Below are 20,612 nucleotides of genomic sequence, written 5' to 3'. Positions count from 1 at the left end.
GGGTCTTCTAGATTCCCAAACTCAATCAAACACTGCCATAGAAGTTTAACATCCAGACATCCATGAAAAAAAAGGATAATAAATCATGTTCTCATTGAAGGATGTCTGGAAAACTGGTTTTGTTATCATTTTAGATATAAATGAAGACAGAAAGCTAAACGGGAGCAATCTTTGTTGTGTTATTGAAGTTGGGCTAGCTGATATATAGTGGGGTTGTTACCAGGTGCCTAGCTACAGAGCTATGGCTAGGATAAAATAAACACATTAGCACAGTGAAGATGGAGGATGAGTATTACCTTTATTCCCGTCAATAAAAGTCAGTATACAGACAAATCAATCACACAGCAGGGAAAAGATGCTGAAAATGGACCAAATTTCAGTCAAGAGAAGGCCTGAGATGATCCATCCACAGCACAAGTTAGTCATTAATATGCTGTTGTGTGGTTTGGGTGACTTGCTATGAAAAGCTTCATGTCCACACTGAAACCTTAGCCTCAGAGTGATCCTTTTCTGAAGTGTTCAGATACTTGATGTCTGTCAAACTGTGAGCCCATGGGCTGTTGTTACATCCTAAAACTGAGCTTAAAAATTTGCTGCATATGAAAGGTGCTAATAAAAAGAAAGAAGGGACACTTATTATTTTTAGGGACTTATTTACATTTAAAAGGTTATAATTGGGCAGGTTTTCAAAAGACAACAAGGCAAATGGGCCAAAAGAGGTATTTAACATTGGGATGGGTATTTGGATGGGACAATGGAAGGAGAAGTACAGAAAGACAGACATGTGATGGGGAGAAAAAGTCTTGTCTGTTGTGTCTCTCACACTGAGACTGTATTGTGTTTTGTGTTTGCGGCAGTCATTGCCATCAACTCCAGTCACTGCCTGCACTTCATTAGAGCTCTGTTCAGTCGTTCATTCAGCCAGAAGTAAAGAGGCGCACAGTGTAAATGTCATGACACGATGTGGAATCACATTAGTTTACACCTATTATGAGAACATGAGAGAAGAAGCTTCACGGGGTTAAGAGATGAAGCAATGAGCGAGGTGGAAGAAAGGAGTGAAATAAGGTGAGGAGAGAGGGGACAACATGACACCAAATATACGAGCGATATTTCAAGTACACAATATTTTTTGTGCTCATTTCTTGTCATTTCTTTTTTTAATGAGTTCAATATTTATTTCTCACGCGTAATCCTACTCTTTAGTTTCTCGTTTAGCTTATTTGTACCCAGAAGTGTGACATAACACTGAAAATCAACAAACAATAAATATACAGCATCCTTTGCATAACGAACCAATCCACAAGAACCTAAACGCTGCATTGATCATTACAAAGCATGTTGCACAGCTGAGCTCATTTAGGTAATAAAGTCAATCTTAAATTGTATTGGAGATTATCAGAATTTCAGGAGAGGGACCACGCCTCCAAACACTTTCCTTCCAGCTATCATCTATATAGGTTCTCCCAGTTCTGCGAGCTGTCACTCTCGTTTACGTGAGCCTCCCTTCCCTTTTCAATTCCTAAACTTCTTCACTTCTATTTAGTACATGGGAATCTGCCAGCCCCGGGAGCCGCCGCTAGTCCCCTTCGAGGCCTTCCCCAAACCGCAGCTCAATTCATGTCCAAGCATTCACCTTTACCTACTAAAATGCTGTCAAACATAAAATGAGGACGTGGGCCCAGCTAGTGAACTGAACCAGTACCAGTACCCCCATCAATACATGGGGTTCAAGGTTTGAAGAGGAATAAAGTTATGTCACTCATTATGTGACTCATATTGCTCTGACCATCACAGTTACCAGATCTCATCCCAAATTAATCATCATGTTAAACAAGTCTCACCACCACCAAAGCACCAAATGAGGAAATATCTTGTAGAAGAATGGCGCTTCATACTCAGGTAGAGGTCTGAAGCTGTGAAGAGAAGATGGATTGAAGCTGTTTTGGTGATACCCTGGTGTATCTGTTAATTTGTCATCTGTCTATTATTTCAAATGAAAGACATATTATCTATAATATATGGAAGCCCATTTCCGCTACTTAGGGAAAAAAAAAAAGGATCCATAGCTCGAAATTTCGGGGTTATTTTCTCAAAATTTTGACTTATTAGCTCGAAATTCAACTTATTAACTCGAAATTTCGAGTTAGCACTGCCAATCAGTAATCTACGTGAATGACATAATTTCCTTGCTACCCGGAAGCTGAAGCCCTCAGGTACAAATGCTACAACTAAGCTACCAGTATTACATCCAGTCATGAATGCACAGATTGCTGAGTATTTTCAGCGTGGCTTCAAAAATGATGAAATCCTTGTGTTATTAGCTGAATCACATGGCGTTACTATCAGCAAACGTACTCGCGAAAGCGCCAGTTTGTTGCAATACGGTTTTGAGTGCGTGTTACTCTGCGCCATATGCTTCCGGGTAACAAGAAAGTGACCTCATTCACATAGAAAACTGATTGGCAGAGCTAACTCGAAAATTTGAGTTATTAACTCGAAAGTTTGAGTTAATAACTCAAAAAATTCGAGTAAAAAACTCGCAATTCCAAGTTATGGATACCTGTTTTTTTTTTTTGTTGTTTTTTTAGTGGCGGAAACGGGCTTCCATAATAATACATTAGTGTTTGTTTTTCTTCCTTTTTTTTTTTTTTTTTTTTTACATCATTGTAACCTGTCTATGTCCCTGCCTGTCTTCTTCCTCCAAACAGATAATTACCTGAGGTCTCCTTCAAAGGGTGAAATCAATTTTATAATCTTGTGCCAGATAGACAGAGAGGTGAAGCACTGGTAAGACGGATGTCTTCTTACTGAATATATCTGAACTCCAATAGTGTTAAACCAGTTTGCTCTGTTTCGTTCTACTGTGTGTGTGTATGTGTGTGTGTGTGTGTGTGAGAGAGAGAGAGAGAGAGAGAGAGGTGGAGGGGGATGAGATGAAGAGTATATTCCAGAGAGCTTAAGGGCATTTCACAATGTTAAAGAGGTAGGATTTCAATTACAGTATATGTGTGTATGTGTGTGTGTTCACATGACATATCTCTGAGCCAGCTAGCTCTGAGCCAGCCCACTGTAATACAACTCTTTGACACCATAATTGACAGGATAAAATACCTTCTGTTTGTTTTTCTTATAAGTGTGATCTGGCAGGCCTGAGACATTAGCGTGCTTACAGTAAATGCATGTCAACTACTCTGCATTACGGTTTCTCTGTCACTAGATTGAGACGTTGATGATTCACAGACAACTTTCTCGAAACAAAAAATGGCAGCACTTCATTATGAAAGTCTCTAAAAACATATCATATTTTAGCTGTTCCTCTGATATGCAAAGGCTAGAATTTATAATGGTGCAAAACCTTTGCTGAAAAGCGTATTTCACTTTTTTTTTTTTTTTTTTGAAAAGAATCAGGTATGCTTTAATGTTCATCCTGACTGAAGCATATGCAGTATTAAACAAGCTTCTTTTGAAATGAACCAGCCGGAAAATTCATCCTCTTCCCGTTGTCTTCCAAGCGTATTTCACTTAAAGCACACAAAATGTTTGACACGGGACGCTGCAGTTCGCATCTTGTTTCCTGGCAACATACAACACAACTTGTTTTCTTTTGTAAACACACACAGTCATGACTGTGTTTTTAGACCAAACCCAAATTAACTGTCAGTTGAATCACTTTTGAAAGAATCTTGTATCAAAGTCTTTCACAATTTTCATATCATCACGCAATTACACCTCAAATGAGAGAGCTATGTACACTGCTCAAAAAAAAAATTAAAGTGACACTTTGATACATCCATACTGTCACGGACTGTGTAATGTGTAGGAACACATTAACAAAAAAATCCTTGCAGCAACTCAAAATGGTACTCAGGAGTTTGATTGTCCCCCACATGCTTGTATTCATGCCTGACAACATCCAGCATGCTCTTAACGAGACAAAGGAGGGTGTCGTAGGAGATCTCACTTGCCAGATCTCAATCAGGATATCACTGAAGTCCTGGACAGTCTGAGGTGCACGATGTTCCTGAGGTGTGTGTGGGGACGACCGGTGCCCACACACCAGTAACTCTCAGTGCTATGGCAGTGGTATCACCAGCAGGACCTAGTGCATTAGCTTTGGATTTGGCAATGGGTTCAAGAGTTCATCCTGATACCTAATGGCATTCAGGGTGCTGTTGCGTAGCCTGTAGAGCACTGTGCGTCCCTCTGTGGAGATGCCTTACAGGCAGCATAACATTCATGGCATCAACACACACTTTTATGTCTGTCACGTTATCAGGGTGAACCTGCTTTCATGTGTGAAAAGCACAGGGCACCAGAGGTGGACCTGCCCAGTCTGGTATTCTATGGCCCCCTGGAGGACATTGGGTCTTCAGACCACCTTCATGAAGTCTTTGTTTGGTCATAGCTCTCTCACACCAGCCTCCAGCTGGAGGTCATGTTGTAGCTCTGGCAGTTCTCATCCTGTTGCTCCTTGCGCTAAGGAGTACATACGTGTGCCGTTATTGAGTAAAAGACGTTCTACGGCCCTGTCCAGCTCTCCCAGAGTAACTTGTGTCCTGGAATCTCCTCCATGCTATTGAAACTGTACTGAGACAGTAAACCTTGTGGCAATGGCCTGTATTAATGTGTCTTCCTGGAACAGGAACTACCTGTGCAACCTCTGTATGATCCAAGTATCGCCTTATGCTATCTGTAGTGAAGCCGACCCGAGCCAAATGCAAAACTAGTGAAAACAAACACTCCTGCTTTGGGGGTTGTCTCGTTGTTGGCCCTCTTGTGCACCTGTTCATCAACAGCAAAGCAGCTGAAACTGACTAACAACCCCCTTTGCTACTTAGTTGATCAGATCAATACCACAGAAGTTTAACTGACTTGATGCTCTACTTTGATTAAAAAATGTTTATTTAATTTTTTTTTAGCAGTGTGGTTTCCCTTCTGATTAGGTGAGCTTTTTGCAACAAAAAGAGTTATTTCACAATAAAACACAAGAAATAGAAGTATATCATATCTATAACATAATAGGGTATAACATACAATACTAAGTTATTTAGCAACAATTTGGATGAAAAATGTCTTCACTTGCTGTTTGAATGAGTCAGTGGAGTCTGTACAGTGGAAAGACAGCGAAAGAGAAATCCTCAATCTTGGTGGCACCGCTTGAAAAGCCCGATCCCCGACTGCGGTATCCTTAATATGACCATCACAGGCACAGCAGTTTCACCCACCTGTGGTTCAAACGTTCTGTTTATAAGGAGCAGACGAGAAATCCTGTAAACCTTGACTTTAGTTGAGTCAAAAATTCAAAGTATGGTGATGGAAATTAGCTTTAGGGACTACACTTAAAACTGCAGAAAGCCATGCAAAGCTAGGAGCTTACTTACATATATGCAGGGGTGGGGGGAAGACAGGACAAAAGGTGACATATCAGTTGAAATTAAGTCACTGATTTTGTGTTTTGATTCAATCGGCGGTCATTGTTTTTTTTTATCTCGGTTCTGCCACATGTAGTCGTGCTGAACCAAATCCATTCGTATTCAGTATCTTTGTTCACAAGTCCAAAAACTCACAGAGTCACATTCCACAGCTGTGGCATCTGCTCCTGACAGTTTACCAGACACCTTGTGCAGCATCAAAGAAAAACATAAGGGCAACAAAGTTGTGGCATTGTATGTGGGATGCAGGTAAAAATTTTCACTTCAAGTTTTGATTGTACAGGAGAAATGTTTTCTATGTTATGTTAGGTTATCTAATCTGTTCCACATACAGCAAGTGGCTCAAGGGAATGAATGAAAGGTCAAAGAAAAGGTAGAAAAACTTAAAGACCGCTAAATGAAGACACTGCTTTTCGAGTTCTGCCTTTTTCATCACAGCAGGCTCTGCATGTTTTAATCGGCAGAATTTCGTGCCAAATGTCCTCCTGATGCAATCCCCACCTTAATCGGCTAAATGGGAATGTAAATTTGCAGGGGTGCAGTTCCAGGCCTGTGTATTAATAGCTAGCTGTACTCGATAAGATGTTTGTCATCTGCAGACCTGATACAATGCTGCTGTTAAGACCTTTCAAGACATTTTTTAAAAAGATGTAGAAATAATTGCTCTATAAAGTTTTACTCAACAGATATGTCTGCATTGCCGTTTATATTTTGAGACTTTATGGATTTGTAGTCTGAGGCCTCAAATTCTTTGTTAAGATTTTTTTTTTTTTTTCAGAATATACCAAAAATGAAGTGATCAAGCGTTGGAATGTGGCCTCTCTGTCTGGATTTCACACATGATTTTTGAACACTCACAAAGAAATAAAACCTTCCATGTATTTCTTGAGAAACAAGCCTTTCGGACAGATATGTGACTAAGAAATGGAGACAGTGTTCACAAGTTATGTGAAGTTACTAAGTTAGTTACTGTCACTGCTGCAATTGCACTTGACTGTTGCAGAGCAAGTCAGAGATGTTGAATTTCACTTTCATGTACTGCAGTAAAACGCTCTATTTTCATGACATTATCAGGCTTCAGCAATCATGTCACTCTTCAGTAACAAGAGAGAAGAGCGGAGGAGTTGCAAGGAGCTGAAATCAAGGATGAAAGCAAATACGGGCTCATCGACTCAGTTTTTTTTCTATCGAATGAAAATGACAAAAAACATAAATATATACTCATTGAAATGGAAAAAGTGAGAAAGTGTTTTACGGGACAAACTTGGAGAACTCTTGGGGAAGCTCAAAATATGTAACTACAGTGACATTAAAGGCTGAAGATCGAAAAAAACAACAACACTAAAAACAAACAATGCTGCATGTGGACGATAAAGCGCACCCTTCATTCATTGTTCCGCATCGTTACACTGCAACTTGTCTTACAACCTCACAAAATCACACAGTGGCTGTGGTTTAGGAGGTAGAGATAATCACAGAGTTTTTGGTTCAATCCCAGGCATCTTCTTTCTGCAAGCCAAAGTATCCTTGGGTGTGTTCATTGGAGTGTGAATGACAGATAGAAAGCACTTAGACGTAGAAAAAAAGTTATTGTATGAATGGGCGAATGAGGTGTGGTGCAAAGTACATTGATTGCACAAGTAAAATAACTCTGTGTAACAACCAGTCCTTTTCCCATCCATTTAGGCAGTATTCGTCCAATAGGAGAGCCTCATGCAGGCTAACGTTGAATGAGAAAATGTGCTTTTTGCATAGATCTAGATATAAATAAAGACCATTTATATTTTTTATTTGAGGTTTTATCAAAGTCATCCACCCAAAGCAGGTGAAAGCCACAGTAAGCTAGTTTCTGCTAGTGCATTTGTAGGTTTTTTCCATCAGGAACAATGATTTTTGCTTGTGTTTGAGCTTGATCTTTACCTCTGACAAAACACACACGCGCACACACAGACACACTTGCTCACACACAGGGGATGGTTCCTGAATGGGGCCGGAGGTCAGCAGCCGCATGCACGTGACAAGTCACAGTTAATTCCAGCATCACAAAGGATGCTCTGGACACCAGCAAACACACTCTCCAACAAACACTCACACACACCAGATTATCCCATCAAGCCAGCTACAAAGGTCAAAAGCAAATGTTCAACTTTTGGTCCTTTAGCTCTTCTATTGTTAACACTTAGATGCTTACTTTATGCAAAACCATCAGTGCATTAATATGAGATTTATGGGGGTTAATGCATAACAGTAGACACCAAGGTTATTATAGTTAACTGAAACTAAATTTAGATGTGAAAAACAAAAAAAAAACTAATTGAAACAATTTTGTGAACTTGCAAAACTAATTCAAATAAAGTAAAAATACAGTGTTTTGGTTTGATAAAAGTTTAATTAAAATACATAGACAAGTTTATCGACACTTTAGATGACTGCGAGTCAACTGCTTTCAGAACGTTCTGTGTCTTTATTGTAACACCTGTACTGATTTTCCTGAATCCCTTCTCCATAAAATAATAATTAATTAGGACCTATTATTGTAGAGTTTGTACCTTACAAGAGAAACCGCCTTGCGGTGACTTGTTGTGATTTGGAGCTATATAAATAAAATTGAACTCAATTAAAACCAAGATCGAAACTAAACTGAATTAAAAGCAAAAACAGTGCAATAAAAATAAGAACTCATCAGAAATGATTGTTTCTAGTCCTCTAATGAAGGTATTGCCCATAAAATGTTTAACAGAGATATTTTTAATGAACTTTTATTTTGCTTAATATGAATAATTTGCATTAGAAATTCAAAACTTTTTTTTGATTGATAGCAGGAGTAAGAGTTTCTATTTGTCTTAATTTGCTCCTTTATTCCGAGAAGGCTGCAAGTATAAATCATGGCATGCTTTTGATAATAACTCCACACACAAAAATGTGGAAATGTCATTGTTACACTGACGTTGTTACACTGACGTTGTTACACTGACGTTGTTACACTGACGTTGTTACACTGACGTTGTTCATGTCCACGAGTGCACTGTAAGGCTAAAATTGGGGCTTTTATGATCAAAATTGTCTCGACTTCGGCTGTTATTTATCAAACAGCTACTTTCATACAATCAGTCTGGTTTGCTCTCACTTCACTGGTCATCAGGTTTCCGTGTCCTCCAACTATATAAACATTAAAAACAGAAGTTTACAGTAGTCTCTGAGACCTATTTGATTATTGGCTGGTTTTCCTCAATGTGAATTTTATATTTCTGACATTTTGCCACTTCCTTTTGATTCTTGTGCACCAGTGTAATTCCCTATAAATATTACTGCCTTGTCATGTAAGAAAACACATAGTTAATCAAAGGGTTTAGTGAAACTAAAGCCATTGTCACTATGTTTGTATGGCTGTGTGTGTGTGTGTGTGTGTGTGTGTGTGTGTCTCAGTGCTCTTCAGGTCACTGTGTTTACTGATTAGTCTGCCATCCATCACTATCAACTCCTCTCCACCCCTTAAACAGAGGCATCAGTGATGGATCATCCTGATTTGTATCAATGGGCAAAACCTTATCAATAAGGTTAAACACACTAATGTGGGTCTAAAGTGAGAACAAATACGTGTGTGTGTGTGTGTGTGTGTGTATGTGTGTGTGGACCAGGCAGGACGATAGGTGGGGGTAGGAGTCATTTGTTCTGATGTAACAGAGTCAGTTTCATCACCCGAGGCATCGAGGATGAGGAGGAAAGAGAGAATGCACAGAAGGGAAAGGAAGTGACACGATGAGTCTAAAATGACTGTCTCTCTGTCTCTCTCATACACACACACACACACACACACACACTCACACACACACACACACCCTGGGTGTCAGCTTCCATCAGCAGCATGTATGACTGTGACTTATAACCACAGCTATGCGATCATTTACACTCAGTGCAGCAGATAGCCAGAAGCTACTGTCCCTCTGTACTAGTCTGCAGTGATTTAGTGTCTGAATTCACAACACTTGCTTGGATGTATTAGTGTATATGTTTTTACACGCCATATACATATACATATACATATAAATGAAACACTAATACATTAGGAGTCTTTCACAATGTTTTTTTTTAATTTTTATTTGATCTTTTACACAGTGGAGCGCAAGATTCAAGAACAAGAAGGTACAATAAAAAAAGAAGAGTTTGTGATTAAACCCACATTTAAACCATGTCAAAAATCAGCTTGTGAAGAAGTAACTTATGACTGGCACGATCACACTGAACACATACTTGTTTTATTTCTTGTCATGTCTCAGTTAAACTCAAAATGCAAAGGTCACTGAATCTGGAGTTGCTTAGAGAGCAGATCTGCTGTACCGGTTATCCAAACACTCTTTAATTGAATCAAGTGTGAAGCTCAGATGGAAAACCATAATTTGCCATCATTACAAAATATTAAGCAAGACTAATTTTGTGCAGTTGTGGTTAAAAAGAAAAACAAACGATTTGAAACGAAACGGCACCAGCTAGCTTAAAATAGCCTCTAGATTTATTTTTAAAAATCTAATTCTGTGTCTAATATTTAATTCCACAATAATGAACAGACTGCTGGCACACAGACAAAAAAGGAAATGTCACAGTGCACTAATGTACACTTTTGATGGTTATGGCACAAGCTCAAATACAAAAACAGATCGGACACAAAGGCTGAGAGTCCGGAGACGTACAGTTTAATAAATGTTATAGAAGGTAATGTAAACATGAAAATGAAAAAAGGAAATAAGTGAATGCAGAACAGGAAATCTAGCGAGGCCACCTCGAGAAACCACAGTGTGCCATCTGCATTATTTCCAAATTATTTGTCATCTAATTTTTTTCCCTCAGCACCTTCAGAGAGCTGTCCAGCTGAAGCCTTCTTTTCAGCTCAGGTCATTTCAGTTCAGCCTGATTCACTTTAATTCAGTTTTCTACACTAGGGAATGACTCACACTCCTGACAGAAGACTCCCATTTACTGTGTGCCTGCATGTGTGTGTCCGTGTAGGTTTGTGTGGGGTTTTTTTGGGAAACGTCAGCATCTTCTCCATCTCTCGTACTCGCCTGATGTTACACCGTCAGCATCACCTACAAGGAGACAGAGAAACAGGATTGTGGCGTGTTGTCAGCAACAAATCGGTCTGTGTAAAAATAATGCCTCGTTCTTCCTCGCTCTCTCTCGTCTAGCATCATCAGTGTGATGTAATGTGAAGAAATCACAGCTCTGGAAATTCTGCTTTTGAGGAATTATGGAGATAAGCTTGTGTTTCTTACTGTTAAACAATAAAGATGACGTGTATTTGTAAAAAAATAATAACAACATTTTTCTCATACTTAATGAATTCAAATACTATTAGACTGTGGTGGAGGTGCAGCAGAGGGGTGAGGCGTCTTAGTCGAGTCAAGCCGCTGTTCTCACTCTCACACACACAGACACACACATACACACAAACACACACAAAATTCAATCATGTTTCTGCTGCTGCCTGGGGGAACTCACTGTGGAAACCTCACTATAGTGGAAAATCACCTTTTCCATGTTATTTTACACAGCAGCACCTACGCCACACACTCGCAGACACACACCTACACAGTCTGTCTGCATTTACACGAGGAACCCAAAAGATCTGATTTTTTTTTTTAACTCTTTGTGGCGCTGATCTCACACCGTCATGCCTGTCTCAGCCAGAAGTCAGCGAGGAATGAGATTTTTATTCAGCCATGAAGAAAAAAAACGTGCCTCAGAGAGTTAATGTCATCCTGTGACAATACAGGGTTTGTTGCTGTAAGCGTGCTTAGCTAAGGTTCCATCAACCTGATACGTGACCTTATCGTGAGTGGCCATGTTGAATCGCAGAATCTTGAATATACTTATGTACAGACACTTTTCTCTATAAAGTTATTTGGCAATGAATGAGGAATAAAGAGCAGGGGGCAGTTAATTTTGTAGACTATCCACAATATCAAAAAATCAGTCTTTTATTAATTACTGTGGTCAAATAATCAATACTTTTATTTTACATATAAATATATATTTATTATTAGTAGTAGTGCTGGTAGTGCTGATGTTGACTCTGACATGGGAACGTTATTTAGCTCAGAGAGTAGAACAAGAACAACAGTACAGTAACCAAAATTCCATCTAAGGCCTGAGTTACACAGGTGTAGGGACCAGTCATAGACACGCTGACAACAACCAGTTGTCAATGTGAAAAATGTGCAATTCCCGACCAGCTGGTGAGAGGTTGTTAGCTGCCTCTGGGTGAAACTGGCCACAAAGCTTTCTTGTGATTGATTTGGTTGCTAGCAGATTGCCACAGTTGCCCATGGTTTACATGGAAGATGCCAGCTTGTCTGCAAACACTTGCCAACTACTCTTTGAGCAGCAGTGATACTAAAAAATGCAACAGAATTTGGAAACGGAGAGCCTTCATAGTAAAAGTTGTGCCTTACTGCTGTAACCAGCACGATTTTACTTTGAATGCAAATGTTCTGCATTTCAAGTTTGTGGCACACTTGTCACACAGTAGTTGGTGAATGCCTGTATACTTAGTAACTTCCTATACTGATTTTTCTCTCTATAACATTCTGACAGGGAGTTTTAAACTTTTTACATTTTTGAATGGCATGATCCCTTCCTAGCAATTTGTGTGCACCCTCATGCTATGGATATCGCAGGGAGAGCGATCAAACTGAGGGCCAAGAGCAAGAACGTTGTGCTTGTTGCATGGATTCTAGATGGTCTGTCAGAGTTCGTCATGTTGATTGCTCATGGCGTCCAAAATATCCTCGGGCCACTAGGAAATATCCCTGTGCTCCTGTTGGACAGCCTGACAATGAAATGGCATCATATGAGGGGCTAAGATACAGTATTTATATATAATTAAACTTCACCTGAGCAACATTTGTTCATAAGCCATTGACACACACATACACACACAGTTTGTGCTACAAGGAACCCTCTCATCAACCAACCACATTACAAGCAGATGGTGAATATTATATGTGAAGCAGAAACATAATAACACCTTACATGAAAGAACTTTACTACAGAGTTGCTTCTGACTTAAAGGATAAGTCCTGTCATGTTCTCTTCTGCCGTTGCTTTCAACAAATCCCATGTGTCACTGTAATCCAGTAATCATTACGTGTTAGCTATAGCTTTTTTAGATGTCATAGTTGTCCATTATTGTCCATTAACGGTTAAACAAATATCACCGGATCTCAAAATTTCATAACAAAATTAAAGTGCCACAAAGTAGAGCAACTGTTGAGAGTAGTAAATATTGTTTGCTGTGGTCACTTCCCAGGAGGAACAGAAATTATGGGTGTATCAGTAGGCGTATTTGTCCTGAAGCATGAAGAACACAATGTTAAGTTTGGTATGAAATGTCCTCAGAGCAGTACGCCCTGGGAACTAAACTGCCACGGATCTATTTATGGTCACATACTCGCACTCCCCAAATGCTCCACCCTGAAATTTTGGCAGTTCAGCAGTAGCTGTCCATCAGGTACGGTGTGCTAGTAAGGTTAGCTTAAGTTTTTTTTTTCTGTAGAGCTAATTGCCCATTTTCATGTTGCACATAAGCTAAATAAGTTAATGATAAAGTCATTTTAGAGTCCATCGCCATTAGAAACTGAAGGGCTGCGCCGAACAAAACTGGGTTTTGTCAAGTTTTTCTAGAAACTTTTTTAAAAGAAGAGGTAGCTAAAAAAAAAAACTTTAAAAAAGCTAATGCTAAATTAGCAGCAAACCTTTCAGAGCTAATCTGCACCAGAAGTTTTGTCAGCTTGCAAAATGCTTGTCATATTGTCGCAGTCGTAATCTCTTGTTAAATATTTTACCGTTGCTGACAAAATAAATTCACAGTAGTCTGCAGACAATGAAGTCTATTGTCTGTAGCAGGATGTAAAAAACAAAGGACAAAAGTGATCTGTACACTTCTTAAAAGAAAGTTTTCTATTTTGTTAAACAGCTCAGGCTTTTCTTATTGTCAAGATAAAGAATCTGAGTGTATTAGCTGTTACAATAAGAGCAATGGGGAAAAGTGCCATTTTTGCTTTATTTTTTCCCTGCTTTGCTGAAAATATACTGAAACCTGAACCCAGCACAAAGTTTTTGTATATTACAACACCATATTGGTCATATTGGGAAATTTACATAAAAATATAAATAAATATTTGTTAAATATTTGTTTTAGAGTACACATCCACTTTTAGAACTAAAGTTTAAAGTAAGTAAGTTGGTTACACAATCTGAATTATGGCACTTTTGAATGTAATTAACTTTTATCTATTCTTTCTCATTGTTTATGTTGTTTTTCATGGTTTCTTCCTTTTGCTCTTTTTTAATCCCCTCATGCCAGATGGCCCCCCTCTCTGAACCTGGCTCAGGAAAGGAGTTCCAGTTCAAAGGAACTTCTTCCTCCTCACTGTTGCCAAGTGCTTGCTCACAAAAGACCGTCTGAATGTTCTTCCTCTAAAATTGTGTTTGTAATATGAAGTAGTCTGTTGTAAACGACTGCTTTTGAAACATAAAAACTGTATAAAGTATCTGGGCACTACTGCTGTTTACATACTGTATTGAGGTCTTTGCTGGACAAATGTCATATGAAACTGGAAAACACCCGACTGAGAAGATGTGAACAAGCTTTGTGTGTGTGTGTCTGTCTGTCTGTGTGGATCTGCAGTGCTCTGCCAATGCTACAGACATTTCAGAGCCCTGTGGCGTAATTCAGTGTGTCAGATACAAGAGGAAATAATGTGGTGAGCATCTCGTCGAATCGCTCCGGCTTAAACGGTCTCTCTCCAGAGTGTGTTTAGGAAATTAAAGGCCGGGGATTTTTTTCCTAATTGTCTAGTTTATCATTTTATTACAGCTAGCTTTCCTCTGATGGGCTCCCTTTATGATTTATCAAATACAATTACTGCATGACTTATTTTAGGACCATTAATGTGTGCACGTGTGTGTGTGTGTGTGTGTGTGTGTGTGTGTGTGTGTGTGTGTGTGTGTCAGCTCTGGTGTATTTAAATAGCATTAAGTAATTGGAAAAACAGGACGAGAAGCTGGAAAATCTAAATTGTCTTTGTGGATTTATACCCCCCATTCAAACACACACACACACACAATCACACACACTCTCCTTTTCCTTTTCTCTCTGTTGCTTCTGAGTAAATATCCAAAAAGCTTCTATTTTAAACGTAAAATAAGAGAAAATTGTGTTTTAACTGATAGAAGCTAATCTGAAATAGTTTCATTCTTGTGCTGTGACAATATTTCACAATATTTCTCAAGGAATGAGGAAAATGGGGATGTAGAGAAACAGAGAAAGGAAAGAAACAGTCACAGAGAGAAAGAGGTTAATTCCATACCTTCGCCTTCCAGCTAATGAAGTGTAGGTGGCGTCCCGGTCACTTCAGCTAATTGAACAGTGGAGATTACAGCAGCCGCTGCTCCCCTCTGTGAAAAGAGGGCCGTGTTCATTAGTCGTTGCCATATAATATTCATTCTCTGTAGAAATATGTAGATAGTAATCTATGCAAAGAGCTGCTGGTATGATTATAAAGCTCTCAGCATGTTCTCTGGTAGCAATAACTCAAACAACCATGATTTAAAATACTGCATGTGTCTATGTTTAACTTTATGGCTTCGCACTGAATTTATGGGCCATTATCAATTAGACGTATGCTCAGAAGAATCTATTAATATTTATGTAGGGCAATGTATTCATTTTGACATTTAACAAACCAGAAAAACAGTAAACCTAAAGTATATCCGTATCTGAGTATTATTTGAATTATTTGAATGGCTTTAGAGAGCAATAACTCCTGCGCAGCTAGTAATAATGGGCACAGTTGATAGTCTTGGTAACACTGTGACAGACTTCACTGAGGCATGTCAGTGCAACTCTAGGCTGCCCTACGTAAAACAAAGTCTATGGACGGAGAGTCATTGAATCCCCTAGCTGGAATATGTGTCAATTTAAAATCCTCAAGAAAGCAAGACGAGATGGCAAAGCTAGTCATGAAAGGCTCAGTTTAATTCAGCTTTATTTATATAGAGACAAATCACAGCAGCAGTCACCTCAAGGCGCTTCGTATAGTAGGGTCAAAAGCCTACAATAATAAAGGAGACCCCAATAATCAGACAGGTAAGGCAGCAAGAAACTCAGGAGCAGCCCTGAGTTTGAGATAACATTCGGCGTCCTGTTGTATTCAAATTGATGGTGTATAAACTGGAGTTGTGGCCATCAGAGAGTTGTCCCGTTTTTAAAACAGGCAGTCTTTAGTCACCAAAATCCTGAAACCAATTGTCAACGGACTTGTCTCACATTATAATCTTGGCCTTTTCTCTAATGCACTTCTTCAAAAGCCTTTCCACCACATTTGTAATAATAAAATGTTTATTTGTCATTACCAGCATTCTTCTATTTTCAGTCATTCTGGAATAGAAATTACGGCCATTGTCATCCAACCTATTCTGTGCATGAGAAAATTGATGCTGCTAATTACAAGGTATGTCTTTGTACCCATGTACAAAGATTAAGGGAATGTGTGTACAAAGCAATGTTACATAATTAAAAGCTGCAGCAATGACACTCGTGTAACCGTGAGGTTGATTAATGTCTCTGGTTTGTTGTGTTATGTTCACGAATTTCATTGTCGTCTTCACGCCATGTAACGCTCATGTGACAGGTCGTTAGGCTTTGATTTTGTAGTGCGGTCCTGTGATAAACGAGCAACATGCTATAAGCTTTTCTTACATGTACAGTGAGTTGTGTGACTAAAACGACCGTCTCGGTCATTTGTTTCTACTGTCTGAAAAGGCCCACGTGAGTAAGCCTTCCTAAAATGACATACAGTGCTGTTTCACTCCAAAGGACCCAGAGAGTCCACATCAGGAGGCGGGTGGGTTTGTGGTTTCACAAACACACCCGGCTCCAGTCTTGCGGCTTTCTACCATTTTTGAGTTGCACTTTTACTCCCTTGGGCGGTGGTTAGCACCAGCACCTCACAGCAAGGAGGTCCTGTAGGTCCAGCAGCTGGGGCCTTACTGTGTGGAGCTCGCATGTTCTCCCCATGTCTGCAGGGTTTGAAAACTCTGGTTTTCTCCCAATGACATATATGGGGTGAGGTTAACTGGTGATTCTAAACTGGCTATAGGTGTGAATATAGCCTAACGACAGACTGGTGATCTGTCCAGGGTGTACCCTGCCTATCACCCTATGGCAGCGGGGATAGACTCCAGCACCCCCAAAACACCCTGATGAGGGCAAACAGAAGAAAATGAATGAACTTTTACTCCCCAGTAACTTTTATTGTCATTCACCATTTGATTAGGTTTAGCTAGCAGCACTTCTTGGTTAATGTAAGGAAAAGACTTTGGTTTGAAGTGAACATACAATACAATAAATACATAAATAAATTTATAAACACAACAAATTCACCATTTACAGAAACCTCCATTTACAAAAAACGATAACGTACTATCAGAAATTTACAAGGACATTTTCCATGTTTTTATGCATATTTTTTGCAGTGTAGGATTTAATAACATCAAGCATAAATGACAGCGTGAGCGTTTTTCTGAGGGGAAGTCTCTATTAATAATAGTGGAAAGTGTAATGAAAATTGCTACTAAAGCAGAATTACTGTTACATAACTGAAATGTTACTCAACTAAAAACACACTGCCATTAAATAGAAAAAATACTTAACATAAAAGCATAAAATAACCTTCAAAACACACTGGGGATGTTTAATGTCAGGTGTCCTGTGGGTGTAACAGTTTAGAAAATGGATGGATGAATGTTTAAATAAAGTTAACTGAAGTATATCGCGGAAGGGTTTGTGAATCAGTAATGGGGGCAGTTGTGAATAAATGAATGAAAAAATAATAATCAAGAACGTCCAATGAGAGCAGTTTATTATACTCACAGCCTTTACTGTGAATTTATGACAAACACACCAATTACTTATCTTAACTAGTTTATGGAGTTATACAGACTGCAGGTGTGTCCATGTGTGTGCGGTGCGTGCGTGCATTGACAGACAGAGAGAAAGAGGAGGCAGTGGGCACGACCTGCAGAGGTGGGAGTGGGCCCGCGTAGGAGTGAAAGTAGGCAGACAAAAGATTTTAGAGTTAAGCAGGAACGTTTGGATGGTCTAACGTGACAGTTTTCTTCTAACTTTCTTCTGGGAAGGACAGAAGCAGGAATGTGTTGCAAGTTAGTAAAAGGCGAGAAAGAAGCACTAAAAGACTAGCGCGACCTGTTCATATTCGTACTGCCGAGTCTATCCAGTCTTAAACGTCTTAAAACTTATTTTTTTACTTTGGCTTTTGATTCTGTCTAGTTGGCTGGTCTAGCTTGTTGTGTTGTTACCTATTGTTTGTTGTCCTCTTTTATTGTTTGTTTTAATGGTCTCATGCTTTTACTGACTGTGAAGCACTATGGTCAACACTGTTGTTTTAATATGTGCTATATAAATAAATTTTGATTTGATTTTGATTTGACCCACCTCACAGTCACAGTGAGTAATAAAATTACTCAAATATATGTTAGCGTGCAGTCTTAAAGGAATTATATTTAGGATCTAATAACACACAACTTTTGAACTTTTTTTTGTCTTGGTGTTTTTTTTTGTCTGATAGCTTTAAAACTCAAATTGTGGCCCCTGCTTAGCATTTAAAGCAGTAAAATTGATTTTCTAGTGTAAATCACACTTTTGTAAGTTGTGTAAATTACAACTTGGAAAAAAAGCACAAGTACTGGCCAGAAATGATTTAATTGGAGTGGGGAAAATATTGAGGCATGCGCACTCTTTCTCCCTGTGAACTGCACTAATCAGCCTTCCCCACCCGTTAATATTTGCTAGCTCACTATCGCAGGATTCGTGTTTTTTAAGTCACCTGATGCCGAAGTTCACTGAACAGAACTCGGCAAAAATTCGTCATGTCTTTATCAGGACAAAAACAAAACTCCTCTCTGCTTCTGTCACTTTTCTAACCCCACTGAACCCCCTCCTCCCTGCCTCTTGTTGCCTATCCAGCACAGTGGGACCATGTCTCTCTCTCTTTTCCCCTCTCTCTCTCTCTACCTCTCTCGCCCCCTCCCTCGGGGCAGAAGTAAACCACGCCTTGAGGCCCTGCTCCCATTGTGTTTTCTCTGCTACTTCTGTTTGGGGCCTTTGTGTGCCGCTAATCAGCCGTGGGGCCATGCTCAGCCTCGAGTGTGTGTCTGCGAGTGTGCGTGCGTGTGTGTGTGTGTGTCCCTTGCCCTCATTACGTAGCCACACTGGGAGGCCAGCATGGGAAGTTTCTGCTGCCCTCCATCGCCCCCTCCACCACCACCACCTCACCCCCCTCTAGCTGTCCATCACTCACTTCCTCCCCCTATCCTCATCTCACCAACCCTTGGACCGGCCACAATTTTAAAATAAAACTGCACCTGCTTCAGTGGCAACATCAGAAAGTGATGCAGCAGTGGAGCAGAAAAACAACAGCGCTTTGTTCTAAAGTCCTCACGGTCACAGATATTTGCTGCGATGATTAGCGTCATTATTTTCGGAGCTGGAATGAAGCGATTTTGCGACAGGAACGGATTCTCTGTGCAAATCACAAAGTCTTTTCAACTGAATTTAGCGACAACAAAAGCGGGACTCCTCCACCCTAACACAAGGCTGAAAGAGTAAAAGTTTTAAGTGAAACTTCTCACTGCTTTTCAGGTCTTTTTTCCCTTCTTTTTCCAAACACGAGCACTTACAATACAGTAGGCAGGATGTTGTAAGAGAATCTTTTTTTTTAAACCAGGCTAAAGTTGTTATGCTTTAACAGTTTAACTATCATGACTTGTTTAATAGCTGGTGAACATTCTGTGAACAAATATTGCCGTAATGTCACTGTCATCTGGGGATACAGTCATCTATACTGTATGATTTCAGCAGGATTTATTAAGTAGCGTATTGTAATAGTAAAGAAAAAAAACCCGGGGGTTGGAATAGTGTGCAGACCAATAATTAGTCATTTTATTTGTGAATGATTTAAGGCGTCCTCTTCAGAGTTTGAGCTTTTCTTCACAACATCAACAACAACACTTTCTTTTGTCTCACGTTCACGTGTTTAGCATGAGTCAACTGATGATGACTACTTCTCTCTTTTAAAAAGACAAAACTGAATTTCCAATTGTTCTTTGTGACAATCAGTTTGTTTGTTTCTTCTTTTTTGTCTTTCTTTTCATAATTTATGTCTTTGTGTGTTTCACCTGCCTCGAGACAAATTTTCTCTTTTGGACATTGAGTTAAGTTAAGAGGAAAATGTTGCCCTTGCTGACAAGTAGCCTACTGGGTTCAGTATCAGTGCAAAGTCCAAGAAAACAATCTCAGTTTACACAGCCCTGTTTGTTTGGCGGGTTGTCTTTACAGAGATTAATGAAAGTTCAGTGCAGTAACGCAAAGTAAAGAAAAACTGAAGAGTTATTTTTTTAGATTATCTTTCACTTTCAGTGTTACTTAAACACATCAGTAAGCTGGACTGAGTGAACTGTCCGCTGCCCTTTAGTGCTCCTCCCCTGTCACCTGCTGGATGCCTCTCTACCCTCATGTTCCCTCCCCGCTGCTCCACCGCTTCACCCCCTTCCCATCTACTTTCTCCCTCCTTCAAGTCTTCACTGTTCATGAAATGTCACCTGTTCACATGAAGTGTGTCTCTCTGTCTCGATGCCCGATGAAGCTTAAGCCGCTGGACCTCTTTGCCTTGAGGACAAGCATAGCCTGTTCATTGCTCATGTATACACACACACACCCACACCCAAACACACACACACACACACACACACACAGACTCTGTCTCTGTTCAGTCAAGAGCTACACGGCTGTCTTAAATTTCATTGTGGGACAGAGAATATCCTCCCTATATATGTCACTCTCTCTTCCTTTAGCTCATTTCTTGCTTCCCCTGACTTATCACACACCCCTGGCCCGTCCTCAGTCCTCCTCTGCTGTCCGACAGTTTAGCTCTAGGTCATCAGCTTCGTCTACTTACTGACCTAAATTCATGTTACGCCACATAATTAGGCTGTGTGCTTGTTTCCGTTCCCACTTTCAAAGACAGGTCTAAAGAGCTTGAGAAGCGTCTTGAGAGGGGAGACTTCTGTCCTGTGTCCAATGGCACTCAACAAGTTCTC

At 39.8% G+C, this 20,612-nt stretch overlaps 1 protein-coding gene across 1 annotated transcript in view; it reads right to left on the bottom strand.

The window, feature by feature from the left end:
• Nucleotides 1-9,505: 9,505 nt before the first annotated feature.
• The window catches only part of LOC102781288 (uncharacterized), a 95,932-nt gene continuing 84,825 nt past the window's right edge, over nucleotides 9,506-20,612 (bottom strand). The window contains exons 5-6 of the mRNA XM_087830554.1: nucleotides 14,804-14,891; nucleotides 9,506-10,519 (exon numbers count right to left, since the gene is read on the bottom strand). The gene's annotated coding sequence lies outside the window, so the exon portion shown is untranslated. The remainder of the gene's footprint in view (nucleotides 10,520-14,803; nucleotides 14,892-20,612) is intronic.

Source organism: Neolamprologus brichardi, chromosome 17, assembly GCF_056152115.1.
Source record: "Neolamprologus brichardi isolate AB-2024 chromosome 17, ASM5615211v1, whole genome shotgun sequence".
NCBI classification, from domain to species: Eukaryota; Metazoa; Chordata; class Actinopteri; order Cichliformes; family Cichlidae; genus Neolamprologus; species Neolamprologus brichardi.
The sequence above is the reverse complement of the archived record's forward strand: the minus strand, read 5'-3'. Positions and strand labels throughout refer to the sequence as shown.